Raw genomic sequence first — 17,307 nt, forward strand, 5'->3', positions numbered from 1 at the left:
CATAACAGCATTGAAAGTTGTGTATCCCGCATGCTCTTTTAAAAGGTGTATGTTTTGAAAGCTGTATGTTAATAGCCTATCAGATACAACATTTAATAAGCGCAACGACTTTGACAAATGTCAAAGGATATGCGTGTCCCATAATAGCACTGAAAGTTGTGTATCCCACATGCTCTTTTAAAAGGTGTAGGTTTTGAAAAGTGTATGTTCATAGCCTATCTATTTTTATCTATTTTTAGTAGGTTGTATTTGCCATAGTCTTCGCAATCTAGGTAAAGCTCATTGACTTTTACTGCTAACAAAGGATATGCATCTCCCATGATAGCATTGAATGTTGTATATGCTAAATGCTATTTTGCGAAGTGTATATTAATAATCTATCTATTCTTATGAGGTTAATAATGTATCTAGGTTGTAGTCACCATAGTCTCCTTAGTCTAAAACAGCTCATCATTAAGTTGAAACCATATAAATCTAGAAATAAAATACAATTTTACATTTCTTACCAATTATAAAAATTAATAAATTCACTCTAATATATAAAAAATGATTACCCTCTAAAAATGGATCATTATCATTATCCAATATTAAATAGAGTAATTTTATATAAACTAAAAATTAAAATCCGTATAACTTATAACTTTACTGAAATATTATATAAATTACATAAAAATAAAAAGGATTTAAAGAAACCTTAAATCTTAAAAATTTAACACAAACGGAAAAAAGCATTTAATACCTCACTTTAACTTCTACATATCTAAAAAAGAGTTGTATTTAAGTGTGATTTTTTGGAATTTCTAGTGGATTTCTTGCTAGATTTGACGAAAAAATTGCGGTGAAATCTTGATTTGTGTTATATGGATTCAACGCCCTTAAGAATATTTGTGTTATATGAATTCAACGCCCTTAAGAATCGGGATTCAACACTCTTAAAAAACCCTTGGGACCTGCTGTGGTGGCAGCTAGAGAGGTGGATTCCCCTTTCCCGTGAGTCTGCGCTTGCTAGAAGCATAGGAACTTAGTATACCCTACTTGCAGGTGGTTGGTTATGCTCTTGGTGTTATAGTGGCAGCTATGAGGTTTGATCCTGGGTCTCCCATAGATTAGGCCTCGCAGTTACCGATTCACCATGTGGTTAAAAAAAAAAAAAACCCTTGGGCACTTTATAGCATAGAATTCACTAGCCAAATTTGTGATTTCAATGAATCCCTCAAGGAATTTGGACAAATTAGATTGGAAAATAAACTAGAAAACTTTTCAAAACATCACACTTTAAGAAAACTCACCCAAAAAACACTTTATTTTCAACAAAAAAAATTTTTGCTAGAATATGAATCATGTGCAATGCCCAATTTAAATGTCCAAATTTTTTTTAAAATGCTAAATTGATATATACAATCAAAAATCCATTTAAAATAATAAAAATTAAAATTGAGCAAAAAAATATTAACAAAATTCCAACAAAATCTCCCAAACCTAAATTTTTGTTTCATATTTTCATTTCTTATATTTACTTGTTGCATCATTATATCTAAAGTTCAGTACAAATTGAGTAAATTGATTAGAAGACTAATCAGCTAAATACCTTTCCTAAAAAAATAATATTTAAATCTTTTTTTTTTTTTTTTTTGTAATCTTCGGCGGGACCCTCTCATTCTACTACCTCTCATTTTACAACCTCCACAGGATTCGAACTTGGCTGGGCGGTGTGAAAGCCATCAGCCCCAACCATTACATCATGCACGTCAAATATTTAAATCTTACTTTTAATGATGAAAATAAATTAAACCCCATAAAAACAAACCATCCAAAATCTTGAAACACAACTATATGAGAGTACCACAAAATTTTGCATAATTTTACCAAAACCTCAGTCGAAAACATTATTTCATTTTTAAACTTAGCGCATTACATCCCACTACATAGGGTCAACCCAGTGTTCGGGAATGAAAACATGGAACAAATCAAACCTCGAGAATCGGCCGTCTAGCGACACACCGACCTGGAATGGTTAATTGACAATATCCGGAGGCGCGAACTCGGCTATATATATCAGGATGAAAGAGCATCAATAATATGTGCTTGTGCCCACTTACAACCCTTTTCCGTCCCTGGGTTTGCCTTCGATGCTTTTCATTTCTTGTTTTTTCTTTTTATATTCTATCGCCATCGATTCACGGCCTGCAACTGTTTTAGTTATCATAGTTTCTGCGATAATGGCTTCAGCTACGGCGAAGGACGTGAATCCCCAGCACAGCGATACGAGCATCACTGAATTTATCAAATCGTCGTGCCAGGCCACTCGGTATCCGCAGCTGTGTTTCGTCGCTTTCTCCATACGCCGGTTCACTGAAGCCCACGCTGAGCGATCTCGTCAAAGAGGCCATGAACGTGAGCCTCGTTAATGCCCGAACGGTCTCCGTTTCGGCAGCAGGCCTGAAAGGCAGAAGCGCTGAGATGAGTGAAAGAGAAAGAGCGGCGCTGAACTATTGTATTCAGAATTTCGATGACACCGTTGACGAGATTCAGAAATCCCTGAGGAGTTGGAGCAGCTGCAGCGCAGCAACTTCAACCCTCGAACCTCTAGTAATGTTGTACCCTTTGAGAGCCCTCTTGTCTTGAAGTATTTTTCTTCTTGAAATGAGATTTTGAGTAGTTTTTGGGATTCACTCTTGCTTTTTTATCTTTCATTTCATATTCTCCACTAAAACCTCATCGTTTGCCCAAATTAAAATAGATGTACCATCCAATGTTTTTATGAAGATCTAGAACTTCCCATCCTCTTTTGATTTTTAACTTTGGTTTTTAATAAAAATATAAACATTTTCCTTCCTATATTATATTCTCGAGGGATCTACCAGATCTAAGCAATTTTCGATCAAATCTATAATTGACATATCCAGATCTAGGCATTGAAAACTCTTCTCTACATTAGTTTCTTCCATATCTAGACACACATTATAGATATGAAATTGAGAGGAAAGAAATTATTAGAGATTCCCCTAGGTTATACATTTTCCTCCTTACACAACCCCCCTCCTTTACGAACATATCTATGGTCAAATTAGATGAATCTATAGGTTGGAGCACTATGACTCCTTACACAACCCCCCTCCTTTACGAACATATCTATGGTCAAATTAGATGAATCTATAGGTTGGAGCACTATGACTGTGATAGGAAATATCCTGCAAAGAAGAGTCCATACATTATAGGTTTCTTTGATATGCCACTTAAGAGAAAAGGTAATATCCATGATCTCCTTCATACTAAATAGATTTGGCCCATGCAACAGATGTCCCCAGTGGTGAGTGCCATGTTCCTCTAGAGTGATCCAGGACTCATGAGCATCGACCAAAAAACTCCTACAAGTGAGAAACTCATCTACGAAGACATATTTTAAAGAAACATACTCGAATAAAATAAGGAAGTGTAGATCAAAAACCCTTTTGACTTTAAGAAGCATCATGTGAAAAAAAAATACAAAATAGTCTAGCAAAAAATCTTTAAAACCAAACACTTTCCTTGCTCGATGCTGAAAAAATGTTGAATATCAATTTTGTTGAGCCATAGGATTGTCAATCCACTTATTGCATACCAAAAATATAAGGTGGTGACAAATCTCATTTCAGTAGCATGATTCAGATCGCTATCGGTCTTCATATCCTCCTCCACATAGGATTCCAACTGTGTCCCTTCTTTCGTTCGACAATAACAATCATTACATAATAATACCTAAACCAATCATATTGTAGATAACTAATTTTAAATATTAATAAAATTTAATCCATAAAGTTAAACTATGGAGAAGTTGTAGAATTTTTTTTTGGTAAAAACAAAGTAATGCCCAAAAACATTAAATCTATAATAACATGGTTGTGGAAGCTATGATAAGCTCATCAACGTTTATAGTTGTATGCATGTAACATAAGAACATTGAATTTTTCATATACTAAATATTCTTTTGCAAAGTGCATATTAATAACCCATCTATTTTTATTACTTTGTTGTAGCCATAGTCTCAATAATGTAGGGAAAACTCACTCTCTTTTAGAGTGGAGAAAAAATATATTCTAAATGCTTTGATATAAGGGGTATACTAATAACCTATATATTTTGGGGGAATCAAATTTATAAAGATATAAAATGTAATTTTATTAAGTGTATATTCTTTCATATTAAGAAATAAGAAAATTACACTTTAAGAAATTGAATTTTTATCATAATATAATGAAATAAAATTTAAGATGGATTTATACTAATTTAATTTAAGTGTTGTCACATACTTGGTTTTTTTGTGGGTCATATAACTTAAAATAACACTATGACAACGTCTCCCTATACAAACCATAATTTGAAAAACAGCTTTCCCTTATATTACATAACTTTTTATTTGTTTATTTTTTAGTCATGTAAATCAACATAAGGATACCTCACAATATTTACTCACTCGAAGTTGTAATGAACTTTTGTACTCTCGGTATTAGTAATAACAACAACAATAATAAAAAATCTAACAACATAAAAAATGAAAAATCTAACATCATGCAAACTATGTTGTGACTATGGAGACTACAACGTTGTAAATATAAATAAGTCATATCTATACTATAACACCCCTCGACAAAAGTTGTAAATGCTTTATTTTACCGCAAAAGAGATGGTAAAATTGTGGGCCAGGTAAAGGCCTAGGTGGATGTAAAACATACATGTTATTTTATTTAATTGAATTTATTTTTTTAAATAATACAAGATATGAAAAACCATAATATTATAGGAAAAGGTGATAAAAGAAAGTTTCATTTACAAGCAAGTTAAGACATTTAATCCTCTCCCTAGAGATAAATATTCTTAGATGGGATAATGGAGCCAAGAGGTGAGAGGGTTGAAAAACTAAGGCACTTTTGGAGACTTGGTACCTGGTTGGAGGAGGTTCAAGAGAGGAATGAAAGCTTTAAGCAATGGAACCTGAAATAGGACATTATCAGTTAGGGAATTATTGAGCTGGTGGGTGGGTAGTGGGATTGCAAAGATAAACTTATGAGTTTGAGTTCTTGGGTTGGGCTTGTATAATCTTAATGCATTTGGACAAACCTTTCTAGGTCACTCTCAAGCAACTATTCTCAAAGGAAACTGGCTCAGGGGAAGTCCTGTTGTGAAAAAAAAACACTCATTAGTTGGGTGTAGCACACTCTATCCAAATAATTCTATGGCTAAATCAGGTTGTTGAGTAGAGATTACCTGACTTAATATTTTTTCATGCATATACCTTACTATTACAACCAAATGTGCAATCAGGGTGTAAAAAAATGGGGTACTATAGAACAAACTGGTGAAGTAGGTTAGCATCAATCTGCTGGTAAGAGTAGCCATGAACAATCCTAACTTTTAATTGATAGAGGGTTGGAAATCTAAGTTGGCCCTATGAAATAGGCCCTGCTTGAGGGAATTCTAGATATGTGTAAGTAATTACACAAAACTATAAATATAACTATAAACATCGCTAATAGATAAAGAATGAAATTACATCAAACTATTATAAAGAAAAAGAAAAATAATTATTATGAAATAATACTTAATTATGATGACCATAAAAAGTTTCACTTTTTTATCTGAACACTATGGGAAAAATAATACATATCAATCACAGAAAGGTAATACATTTGCATGCCATTGTATAACTGAGAAAAAGTTCAACCCAAAAACCCTTAACAAAGAGGAAATGCTTAATAACATAAAGCAGAGTATGTTGATTATGGATGCACTAAGAAAATGTTTCGTAGAAGAAAAACTACTAGTCTAGGAAGAAAAAATATATATAAACATATAATTAAACAGGAGTGTCAGATTAACTACGAAAGGAACAACCTTCTAGGTTTGAAGGTTAACGGATTTGAAATGATAGTTTAGACCAGATTATAATCAAATGTAGCGAAATAATTTAATTCATAAAAGAGTTGTAACCATCATAAAAGAATCATATTATTATCCAGGATGGAGGCCACAATATGAAGCTAAAAGAGTAAAATATTAACACATAATCTCAATTAATCTTAAAACTCCTTGCACCTAGAACAATTTTGAAAATTAAGGACTTGACCCTCTTCAACACGAAGAGACCATGACCCAAATTCAAGCTTCATTTCTAATGAAACCTTATCCAAGTGGAAATAAAATGGATTAGAAATTTTAAAAGAAGCTACTCTAGAACACACATACAATTTACAATGCAACATTATACTTGAGGAAAGAGGAAAATATTTATCGATGAAAACCGATATTAAGACAAATTTTTGTCATTTAAAAAAAGGCACTAACTTTAACCTTACAAGTATGCAATTAAAAAAAAATGTAACTAACAATAATTTTGGAGGCCTCGTGCGACAGTCTCTCAGTTGCAACATGAATAAAATTCCTAAGATTTTTTTTTTCACCCTGTACATTTAAATAGTAAATAGGTCAACAAACTTTCAAGAGGCTAGTGGTTGCTAACCATCGTCACTAACTTAATGCATGCTGAATATACAAACTTAGAACTCTACTTGAGACCCCATTCAATCCAAAATAGATAATTATATAGCCCTGGAAAAACTTATATGGAATTCCTATGAAATAACTCTAACCATGCGATTTGTCGAAGCCCCTGCAATTCATTTGAGAGTATCATGTCAAGAAGAACCTAGGAATGATATGTAAATATTCAATGGAAGTATTGGTAGTTTTCTTCCATATCTTACCTTTCATAAATAAACAAAGCAAGGTGGAATGAGATTATACTTCATTGCAATGCTTCATGTAGAGTAGGGAAGAAAATGATAAAATGTCTTAGGTAATGGGTTACATGAGCAATGCTCAGTTTCCTTATAATGCCTCCAACATAAACCTCAAAAATAACATTTACGATTACTCTGAGGTAAAAAAAGAGTTTTCTATCAGAGAACAAAGTTTGAAGAGAGGAATATATTTACTATGGTGGAATCCATCCAGTATTGTAATCTTCTAGGGGATCTCGAACTAAAGTCATGGTCTCATCGTTCTAGGAATCCCAACATCATTGTTTTCCCCTATAAGGCAAGGTAAGGTATTATGATCTAGGTGGATATTGGAGGCCACCTGCCTATTCCACTTGGACCCCCAACACTATCTCTTTCAGTTTTTCCATTTCCATCATTGTAGCACAATTTACTATTATTGGCAGTTTTTCGGGTCCTGAACTTCTAGAGCCATTTTGAGGCCCTAAACGGTGATTTTAGGGAAAACAAACAAAATAGAAATGTCCCAAATTGGCCTCCCAATTTTTCTTCAAACTTGTCTTCGAGACTTCGAAACATGATAGCCAAACGAAGATCATATGCCAAAGCTATGAGCCCAGGAAGTTGATGTACCAATTTACCTGAGGCCCACAATTTTGGCGCTTCATCTCCTAGGGTTAGCTTTTTGGATGTTTAGGGTTTTTTGTTGTTTCTCAATAATAAATAGGCCTTTCAGCCTCACTGTAACATAGTTCTGAGCCATGTAGCCGCCACATCTATTCTCAGAGAAAGCTACCATCACTCAAGCTAGTCTTACTTCCATTCTGTTTGTAAGCATATTTCAGTATTTGATATTAATAAAATGAAGTGTTATTTCTATAACATCTTTGTATTTATGGTTATATCTATAATTTTTTGCGTTCCTATTTAAATCTGGATCAATGGCATCAGAGCAGTTTACTCTTTCTCTATTTTTCTTTACATGTCCCTAACGAGGTCGAGATATAAGGAGTTAGGGCTTCAACTGGTGAACCTTTGCAAGACCAGCCTCACAAATCCCGACGACCTCCCATGGCGAATGAAAAGAAAGACGAGGGGGCAAGAGGTCCTATCAAAGTCTTGCTTGAAGAAGCCCTCGAGCAACAAAGGAATGCGATGATGGACAACTTTGTCTAGATCCTTCAGTGGCTACCCAAGGGTGATGCATCTACTTCTGGCAGCTACTCTGGAAGCGCCACACCATTTAAGGTACAAGTTAACTTTGACATTCCGATATTTGAGCATCAAATAGATGTAGACGCTATAGATAAATGATTAAATCTTCTAGAAGGATATTTTTCTGTTTATGATTATTCCAACCAGAAAAAATCACTTTTGCACTTCTCAAAGTAGCCCACCAAGTCAAGGACTGGTGGGAAACCTACCGTGAACAGAAGGATGAAAGTACAAGCTCACTGTTTTCAGCTAGACCCACTTGGAACTCATTCTGAGATCCCATCAAGGAGCAGTACTACCCTGTCGGGAGCTGTGAGGATAAATACATAATGTGGACAACGCTGTGATAGGGAAGGGACCAAGATGTACCAGAGTTTACCAATGTTTTTTGTACCATTCACACGAAGTTGGGTATAAAGGATGCTTGCTTTGGATAATTTGGTATCTACGGATCAATACTAATTCCCTAGATAAGTAGCCATATCTAGAACAACAGTTTAAAGTGTTTTAGTCTTTTCATGTAAGCAATAGATAAGATGAGAAGATGAGAAGGCCTACTTCTAGTCCGCTTTCCTCTTGTCTCCTTTGTATCGATCCTGTCACTCTGTGCCATACTTAATACGCTTGAGAAGTACCTGTAAACACAAGAGTAAACAAAGAATCAATCAAAGCAAAAGATCTATTGAATATAAGTGAATGGAATTAGATACATTTCACATGTATAAGCATTATAAGGCAGTACACACATATGGGAGAAAGGTTCAAATACTTCATTGAATATAAGAAGGAACTACAACCATTCATGTTAGATTCAAAGCCATTCCCCGATCTTGGATCCCATCCACATCACATCAAAAGAATGACAAACTTGTAGCATTACAATACTTGCTTCAAAGCCAAATCTCATAGCAACATTATCTCCTTACAATTCAACATAATCCAGCCCCTGATCGCTTAGATGAGTGGTCAATTTATAGGGAGATGAAGCAGGTTTTGTCATAAATGGTGGCATTGAATGGCCTTCCATACTTAGAATTAGTTCCATGGAGGAAGGGATGATAGGGTAGGATGCATCTTAACTCATTCCTCATCCATTTTTAAGCTCATAGAAGTTGATAAGTGAGGGAGCCTTCTAGATGACTCCAAAAGATGAGAATATTCCCCTAAACCTAAGCGAATTTCTCTCAAACTCACCCAACGTAGGTGAGAGGAAGCCTAAGTGCTCTACAAAGCACCCTGGCATGGACTTAGCTACTATGCAGTGCACCCTTACATGGGCCTACCTGCGCTGGTCCCTCTAGAGGCCATTTTTGGATATCTTCAAGTCATGAAACTGTCTGGGAAGGAGGCATTCAAAGGGGCGAATTGTTTAGGGCATGTAGCAACTGAAACTAGGGTTTGATGAGCCTTAAAACACTAATTTGGATGATGGGATTGATTTGGTCAAATGTATCTGTAATAGCTTCCCCCTAAAGCATGAAGTCAGAAAAAATGCCAATGTCAAATGCAATGCTTTACGATGTGATGAGGAGGTATCGAAGTGGAAGGTGACTTGCATCAATTACAATCATGATATTTTGATTTATTCTCATGAATTCCTGGGGGAAGGCATACCCATGCTCAATATATAAACTTTCATTACAAGTACATAGATAATCATCTATAGATATAGACCCATGATTAGAATGACCATCAATGTAAAACCATTGCATGGATGATTTGGTACATTTCCTGAAATCGCAGCCCGAATGGATGAAACTAGATCCGGGGTTTTCTATCGTGTTCAATCGTTCGCTCAAGCACGATTCTAACCATGTGAATATTTGATATGAAATCGAACATGGGAAGACACTGTTTGATTACCAGCCAATGATGTGAGATGTTAACAGACGCGAGAGAAATCACTGATAATGATAATGATCCTCAAGGTACTGTAGTACATTTTGCATGGTGTGAATGGATGATTTGATGTCGAACACCATACAAAATCTTTCGGTCAAAGGCCATTGATTTCAACCTGTCGTCGGAAGCGAGAAACATGCCATTGTTGTATGCAATCCTCAAGGTACTGGAAGGGTGTTTCTAAGTCAAATTCTTGGATAATGCGTTGATGTTGATAAGAAGTGACTCATCACTGAAGGGCCTTGATGTATCCCACATCAACGACACGAAATGAGTGTAATGATTTAGGAGACAAAATTTGACTGACAACACAAGGTTCAGGAATGATGGTTATGAAAATGAACATTTATGGCATGGATGAATTTTAACTGAATGACTTCTCCTGAACATATCAGTGACACTGAATGAATTGGCAGCATTGACCCAAAACCAAAGTAATGGATGGTGTGATAGACCATAGGTATGATAACCATCAAGCGGATAACCCAACCCAAATAGTCTGAATGAATTGGTAGCATTGACCCAAAACCAAAAATGATGGATGGTGTGATAGACCATAGGCATGATAATCGTCAAGTAGATAACCTAACCCAAATAGTCACAGAGATGATGTGAAACTGTCATGTTCAAGAGCGACTTGCTACCACAAAGTGGTTTTCCTTTTTCCATTTTCCCTAGTCATTGTTGACCAATACCTCTTTATTTTTTATCAAGCTTGAAGAGGATAACATATGCTTGTTGTATAATTCCACCCTTTGGGTGAATCCATTGTTATGTGATGTTTTAATGAGTCCAGTGAAGGTGAAACTCAATCTTGTCCAGATGGACCAGTTTGTCGCTATTTGATGTTTTAACGAGTTTAACAACAAATATAACTCAGTCCTTTTCATGTTTAGAGAGTTTGAAAATGGACAAAAAGAAAACTCCACAAGTTCTTTTTCGTTGATTTGTCTCTCAAGCTTGAAAAAAGCATAAAACAATACGAGACAGAACCTATTGATCATGTTCAATCAACGTATTCATTTTTCGTAAATAATCTATCTTAGTTCGGAAAAGGGCTAAACTTATACTGAGTAGTTGTCGTTTTCAATCTGTTAACGAGCTAAAAAGGAGAAGTGCTCGGCAATATTTTCATATTTCGAGAGTCTGAAAAGAGCTTAAAGCGGGCTCCACTTTGATGAACGACTCATGTCTAGGTGTTGTGGTAAAAACACAACACCCCCCATTATTGATGCGTCCACTTCGAATAATGGGGACCCTTTCTATAAAAATTTTGGCTAAACACCTTTTTGGATTTTTATTTAGTTGATTGCCCTACGTTTTTGTTAATTTTTAGTTTTCTTGGGATTCTTGTTTTGATTGCTTTGTTAGAATCGATTTTTTATAAGCTTCCCATCGACACTTGTTTCGCCTCATTTGGTCAACTGGTTTGAAAATGGCACTCCTTTGAAGTCTCACCATTTATCTAGCCTGGGTTAAAAATGCATAAATGTACAATATCGCATTTTGTAAATAAATTTGTCCAATAACGCATTCAGTTTAAATATTAACTCGTAGAGGGTTTTACTAACATTTTTCATTATGCAGCCGAATAATTAAGCATCGGGACTTAAGAAATTCACTCCAATTTTCTAATCAAATCTTAATCTCGAAAAACCAAACATTCAAGTGGCTGTAGTTTATTTTTATTATTTTTCATTTATTTTCTAAGTGGCTGTAGTTTTATTTTTAGCTATAGTTTAAAAACTTATGTTCATAAAAACAAAACAAAAAATGAAATTTTAAGTTTTAAAATTAAATTTTAAATTAATTAAATTAATTAATATATTATATAATTAATTTAATTAAATTAAAATTTAAAACAAACAAAAAAAAGAATATAAAAAAAATAAATAAAAGATCGCATCGGGAGTTCTATTCGCAACAATTTTTAAGGAACCCCGACAAGCTTATTAGTCACCCCCCCGATGCGATATATCGCATCGGCATTTCGCATTATATTAAAAAGCCCCGACACCTCCTTTCCGATTTGCCGATGCGATGAAGCAAAAGGCAATAACCATTCGGATCGGAACTTATATGTATGTGAAACAAGTTCGTTAACCCATCCATCTCCCGATGCAATGTGCCGATAAGGTATGTGGCGATGAGGAAGGTGCCGATAACAAAAAGGAATAAAATCAAAGTCTAATACGTTGGTTCCAACGACTTGTTCCATGACTCATACGTATGGTATGGTAATATGGTAAGTGTTAGTATTTTATATATATATTAGATATGTTAATATGGTTGGGTTGTATTTGTCATATTAATTAGTTTATATATGTTAAATGTAATATATTATATTATATTAATTAAATTAATTAATATGTAATATATTATAATATGTAATATATTATATTAATTAAATTAATTAATTATATGTAATATGTAATTAATTTAAATATCAGTTAGATTAATATTAATTAGTTTTTTAATTAGATTAATATTGATTAGTTTTTAATTAAGAATGGATTTGTTTATAAATCATTAGTTAGTTAAATTAATAAATAGTTTAGTTTATAATTAGCAATTAAATTAGAATTAATTAGGGACTAATTTAGGATTTAATTTTTAATTTAAATTCTCATTTTTTAGTCCAGCAACAGAATTTTCAGATTTACATCAGATTTGACCCATCAACTTTGGAAGCTCATAAATTGAGTTCTACTTGGCCAAATGAGGCCCAGGACGGCTCATTGGAAAGAGAAAATCAAGGAGAACATTTTGAAGGAGGTTTCACCAATAGATTTGATCATTTATTAGGCCAAAAATCAGGCAGAAGATCAGGCTCCAAATTTTGAAAACAAAATCAATTTTCTGAGTTATTGTTTTCAATTTCATTTGTCCAAAACCTCTTCTAATTGCAGATCCATTGGCCAATGATATCCTTTGCCAATCAAATCATTCCAAGCATCAATACAGAGCTTATATTTTGTTTTTAATTATTTATTTAAATAGAATTTGATTGGATTGGATTTAATTGCCAGAAATGATATTTTGATTGCATTTTAATTTATTTTGATTTCTTTTGCAGGAAAACAGTGGAAAAGATATGGAGAAAAGGATTTCAAGCAATGAGAATGCTCCAGCAATTGAAGATCAGAATTAGGAGCAAGTAAAATTATATTTGGCAGATTTCTCTTCAACAAACTCTCCTCTCCAAAATTCCTTCACAAATATTATAAATAACAGATTGCAGAATGTAAAAGGGGCTGCTCTCCTCTGCAATACTAGACTTCTAAAAGCACTATTGTAATTTGAATTTAGAGTTGTAGGAGGGAGGAGTTAAAAATCTCAGATCTGGGGATTATTGAGGATTTTCCCTTTGTATATTGAATTATGCATGAAGAACAAAGCTTGCACTATTGTGGCTCTAGTTTTGAAAGCAGAAGTTCAAGCAATGTAAAGGGTTGTTGGAGACTAAGGACAAAGAAATGGATGCAATAAATTGGTATTTCTAATACTACTGTTTTAAATATCAGTTTCATTTTTATAGTGACAGGGATGTCTCATTTTATTCATGTTTGTGCACTATTGTCAATATGGGTAATTTGTCTCAATCTTGTTATTGTGTATCTCTGTTTTTTATGGATTAATTTCTGATTTCTGAGTAACTATTTACTCAGAAATCTGTCTTGTTAAAACTGATTTATTGATTGGTAATATGTTGTGAACTATTTCCACATATTATTGTTTAGTTATTGGGTTTGCTGATTTGATAATCAATATCATTTATGTGAACTACTTCCTGAGTGTTGTTGGTTTATTATTTCAGTAAAAAGGTCTCAATATGATGTGTTTTGATATCCATAATATCAGTTAATTGAACTACTTCATTAACTTGATATTAATTATAAACAAGACATATCTAAATCCCAATACTTTAATTATCTTGCTCTTAGTTGGGTTAGATCTATATCTGCCTAATTAAGATAGGATTTAGATTAGTTTCTTTTGCTTGCATCATAGAATAATCTTGCATTTAGAATAAATTCTACATTCTTTTAAGTCCTCTCCTAAAAAAGGCAAAATTTTAGTTGTGGCTTGGCTGAACCCAAATCAGCTTAAGCGTCATTCTCTTGCCTGATCAGCAAGGAGAAGTGATCTGATGTCCCTGTCTATTGGTAGTTAAAGATACATTATAAACCAATAGCAATAGGGAGAAGGTAACTGGACCTAGATGAACAGTCGGAGCCACCACACCAAACGGAAAAGGAGCTGCTTTTAAGGTCTGGACCGGGTGGTTATCCCCTTTGTCGTGGCAGCGATTTTCGAGGCCTCAACAAAATTGGCGCTAGAAGGAGGGCCTGAGAAATTTGTCTGTTGGAGTCTTTTCAATTTTAATTAATATTTATTGTGATGACTCCTCTTAAATTTCCAATTTGGAGTTGTATCCATGGATGTGCATCCTCCAATACTCCACCCGAAGTGGTAAGACTCTTGTCTCAGGAAAAATTTAATGGTAAGAAAAATTCTTCTGCTTTTAACCATGTCTTTCAATTTATTCAAAATGTGTCAAACTACGATTTTCAAGGAATTGATGAAGGCATTTTATGCAGAATTTTTACTCTCACCTTTGCGGCAAAAGCCAGAAACTGGTGCAAAACTCTTCCAGTTGCCTCAATCCATAGCTGGGATCAATTTGTTACAATTTTCATTGGTAAATTTGATGGCTACGATTATGAACAGGTATGTCAAGAAATTGAAATTCTACGAAGGTTTAAAAATGAATCTGTTAATGATTTTCATATTCGATTTCACTTGAATTGTTTAAGATTTAGCGACGAAGATAAACCTACGGAAGAAGAATCATTAGATTGGTTTAAATATATTTGTTCTCTTCCAACCATTCCCAATCCATATGAAATTGATTCAAGCTTTGTTCCATCCCCTTCCAATACAAATGAGAATCCCTATTTGGATGTGCAAATAAATGGTGATGAAGTGGTTTCACAAAACTTGGATAATATTTCTATTCAAATGCAAGAAGACAACAATAGCAATTTTGGGGAAAAGGCTGCTTTGAAATCTGAAAGCTACTTTGAAGTAAATTCGGAAAATCAAATCGCAAATCAGCAAGTACAAGCAGCAATCAAAATGCAAACTGCTGTACAAATTTCTGAATTTCTCCATGATGAGAAAATGCCAAAATCAGAGAAGCAAAGCAGCGTTCTTCAAGAAAGCATATGCATGCAAAGGAATGATCTGCAATCTGAAATTTACAATGAGCATAATGCACAAGAGCTCTCAAACAGAGACAGTTTTAAATGCATTGTTTCAGGTTCACATTTTTCCCTTTATCCTGATATTTTCAATAATGGTAATATTTTTCCTCTTGATGTTAATGATATTCCAGAAATTAAAGAGGCTGATCTAAATGAATTACCATTAAGTTTTTATCAAGATAAAGAAACAATAATTGATCATTCTTTTGCCACTGATGAACATGAAATTCTTGTCCCTCCTTGTTTTGATATATTGGATGAGATTGAAGGAAATTCTAGAGAATCTTGTGAGGTCATTTATGATGATTACTCTGATATTGAGGATGTTGATTTCAATTTTTCTCAAGAGAATCCTCTTAATAAAATTCAAATAACATCTGAGGATGAAGAACGCTTCAATTTAGGAATTATCTCAACTAATCCTCATTTTAGAGCAGCAAATTATCTTCATGATTTCACCATTCAAGAAATCATTCCAATTTATGATTCATATGAGGATCAAACTCCCATTCCTATTCATAATCATAATTCGTTTTCTATTTCACAAGTTGGAATTCGAAATCACCCAAATTCCATAATTCTGGCCATTCCTTGTGAAAATGAAATCATTTCAAAACGATCCCAAATGTGCTGTAACATTAGTTGTACAAATAGTGATTTCATTTTAGTTTTTCTTTCACAGCTATTTTGTTTAAATTTAGATTTATTTTCTGATTTTAATTTGCAAAATTTTCACACTCTTCGCTGGCATATTGAACACCTTACTATCAAACACTCAATTGATGCATTGCCCAATCGGGAAATTCAAGTTTCATATTATAATCATCAGCATCAAAAGATATTAATATTCCAGTTTATATCAATGCTAATGTCTCATCAAAAGCTTCTATTTTTTCAAAGGCAATATCAACAAGAGAGTGTATTTTTGCAATTTGGCCAGCTAACCAATTCAATTAATAATTTTCCATGTCATTTGAAAGGCTTCCATCCATTTTTCATTGACTCATTTGAAAATTGTTTGGAAATTTTTCCTTCAAGGAAAATTGTCGATGATTTAACATTTGTACATAACACTAATAAATTTTTTCAGGTCAAAGAATCTAAATGCTCATCTTCACAATCTGGCCTGTTATCTCTTCCTTTGAATATTTCCCAATTTTTAATAGAAATCCATCCAGATTTCTATGATCCAATTGGTAGTCAATTGGAAAGGAAATTTCAGGAGAGAGAGATTTTAATTAAGTTGCTAACAATAACTGTACATTCTTATTTCAGATTTATTTTCCTTAGTTTAGTTAGATTTTTATTCTTATTGCTAACATTTGAATTGTACATAAACGCAGGAATAAAAATGAGAAAATGGCTACATTGGAAATATGACTATACCTAGTCATTTTCATGTATATGGTTAGAATAGGAGTAGAATTAATTTAGTTAGTTTGTTTTATGTAGTTAATTTATTTGCAATAGTTCTGTAGATTAAAAAATAAAACAAAGCAATCAGCCTTCTCATACATGTTCAGTGGAAACATTTTTCCTTATCAAAAAATTTTAATTCTTGCTTTCCTTTTTGAAATTTCTTATAGCGATATTTCTACTCTGCCTATTTTGAATAATGTCTTGATTAAATTCAATTAAAGTTGCACTTGGTATCAATTGCCTCAAAGCCACTTTTCTTCGTTTCGAGATTTCCTTCTAAGATTTTCTTTTGAAATTTATATGGTAAGGATTTGAGGATATAAAAGCTTCATGATCCCATTATCTTATGAGATGTATGATTGACTATGATAAGCCTAATTCTAATTCAATCATTATCAGTCAATCTAACCTGTCACAGCAATCATATGAAGTTCATATTATATTCCTCGGAATTTGCCAAAAGCTGATCTTAAGGATGCCCATTTTGCCAAGTGCACACATTTAACTCTGTTTTGACATTTTTCTACAATTAGTGGCTTAATCTCATTCTAATCTTTAGTTTATTATCTGATGCTGTAAAAACGCATCATGTCTATTTACTAAAGGTATTATTAAAAAGTCACTATAACAATACAGATTTTTCTCAAGATTAATTCGGAATGAGCAGAGGTAATAAATTGTTACTTCACTTCGAAAGGGAAGCATAGTTTAATATTTATTTCTGATAAATTTTATATTTCCTGAACATG

At 33.5% G+C, this 17,307-nt stretch overlaps 1 pseudogene; it reads left to right on the plus strand.

Moving 5' to 3' along the window:
• Positions 1-2,129: 2,129 nt before the first annotated feature.
• On the plus strand, positions 2,130-2,642 carry LOC149145090 (pectinesterase inhibitor 7-like; annotated as a pseudogene).
• Positions 2,643-17,307: the final 14,665 nt, after the last annotated feature.

This window comes from Pinus tabuliformis, chromosome X (assembly GCF_031772625.1).
Source record: "Pinus tabuliformis cultivar Carrire ecotype Pingquan chromosome X, CPIR1, whole genome shotgun sequence".
NCBI classification, from domain to species: Eukaryota; Viridiplantae; Streptophyta; class Pinopsida; order Pinales; family Pinaceae; genus Pinus; species Pinus tabuliformis.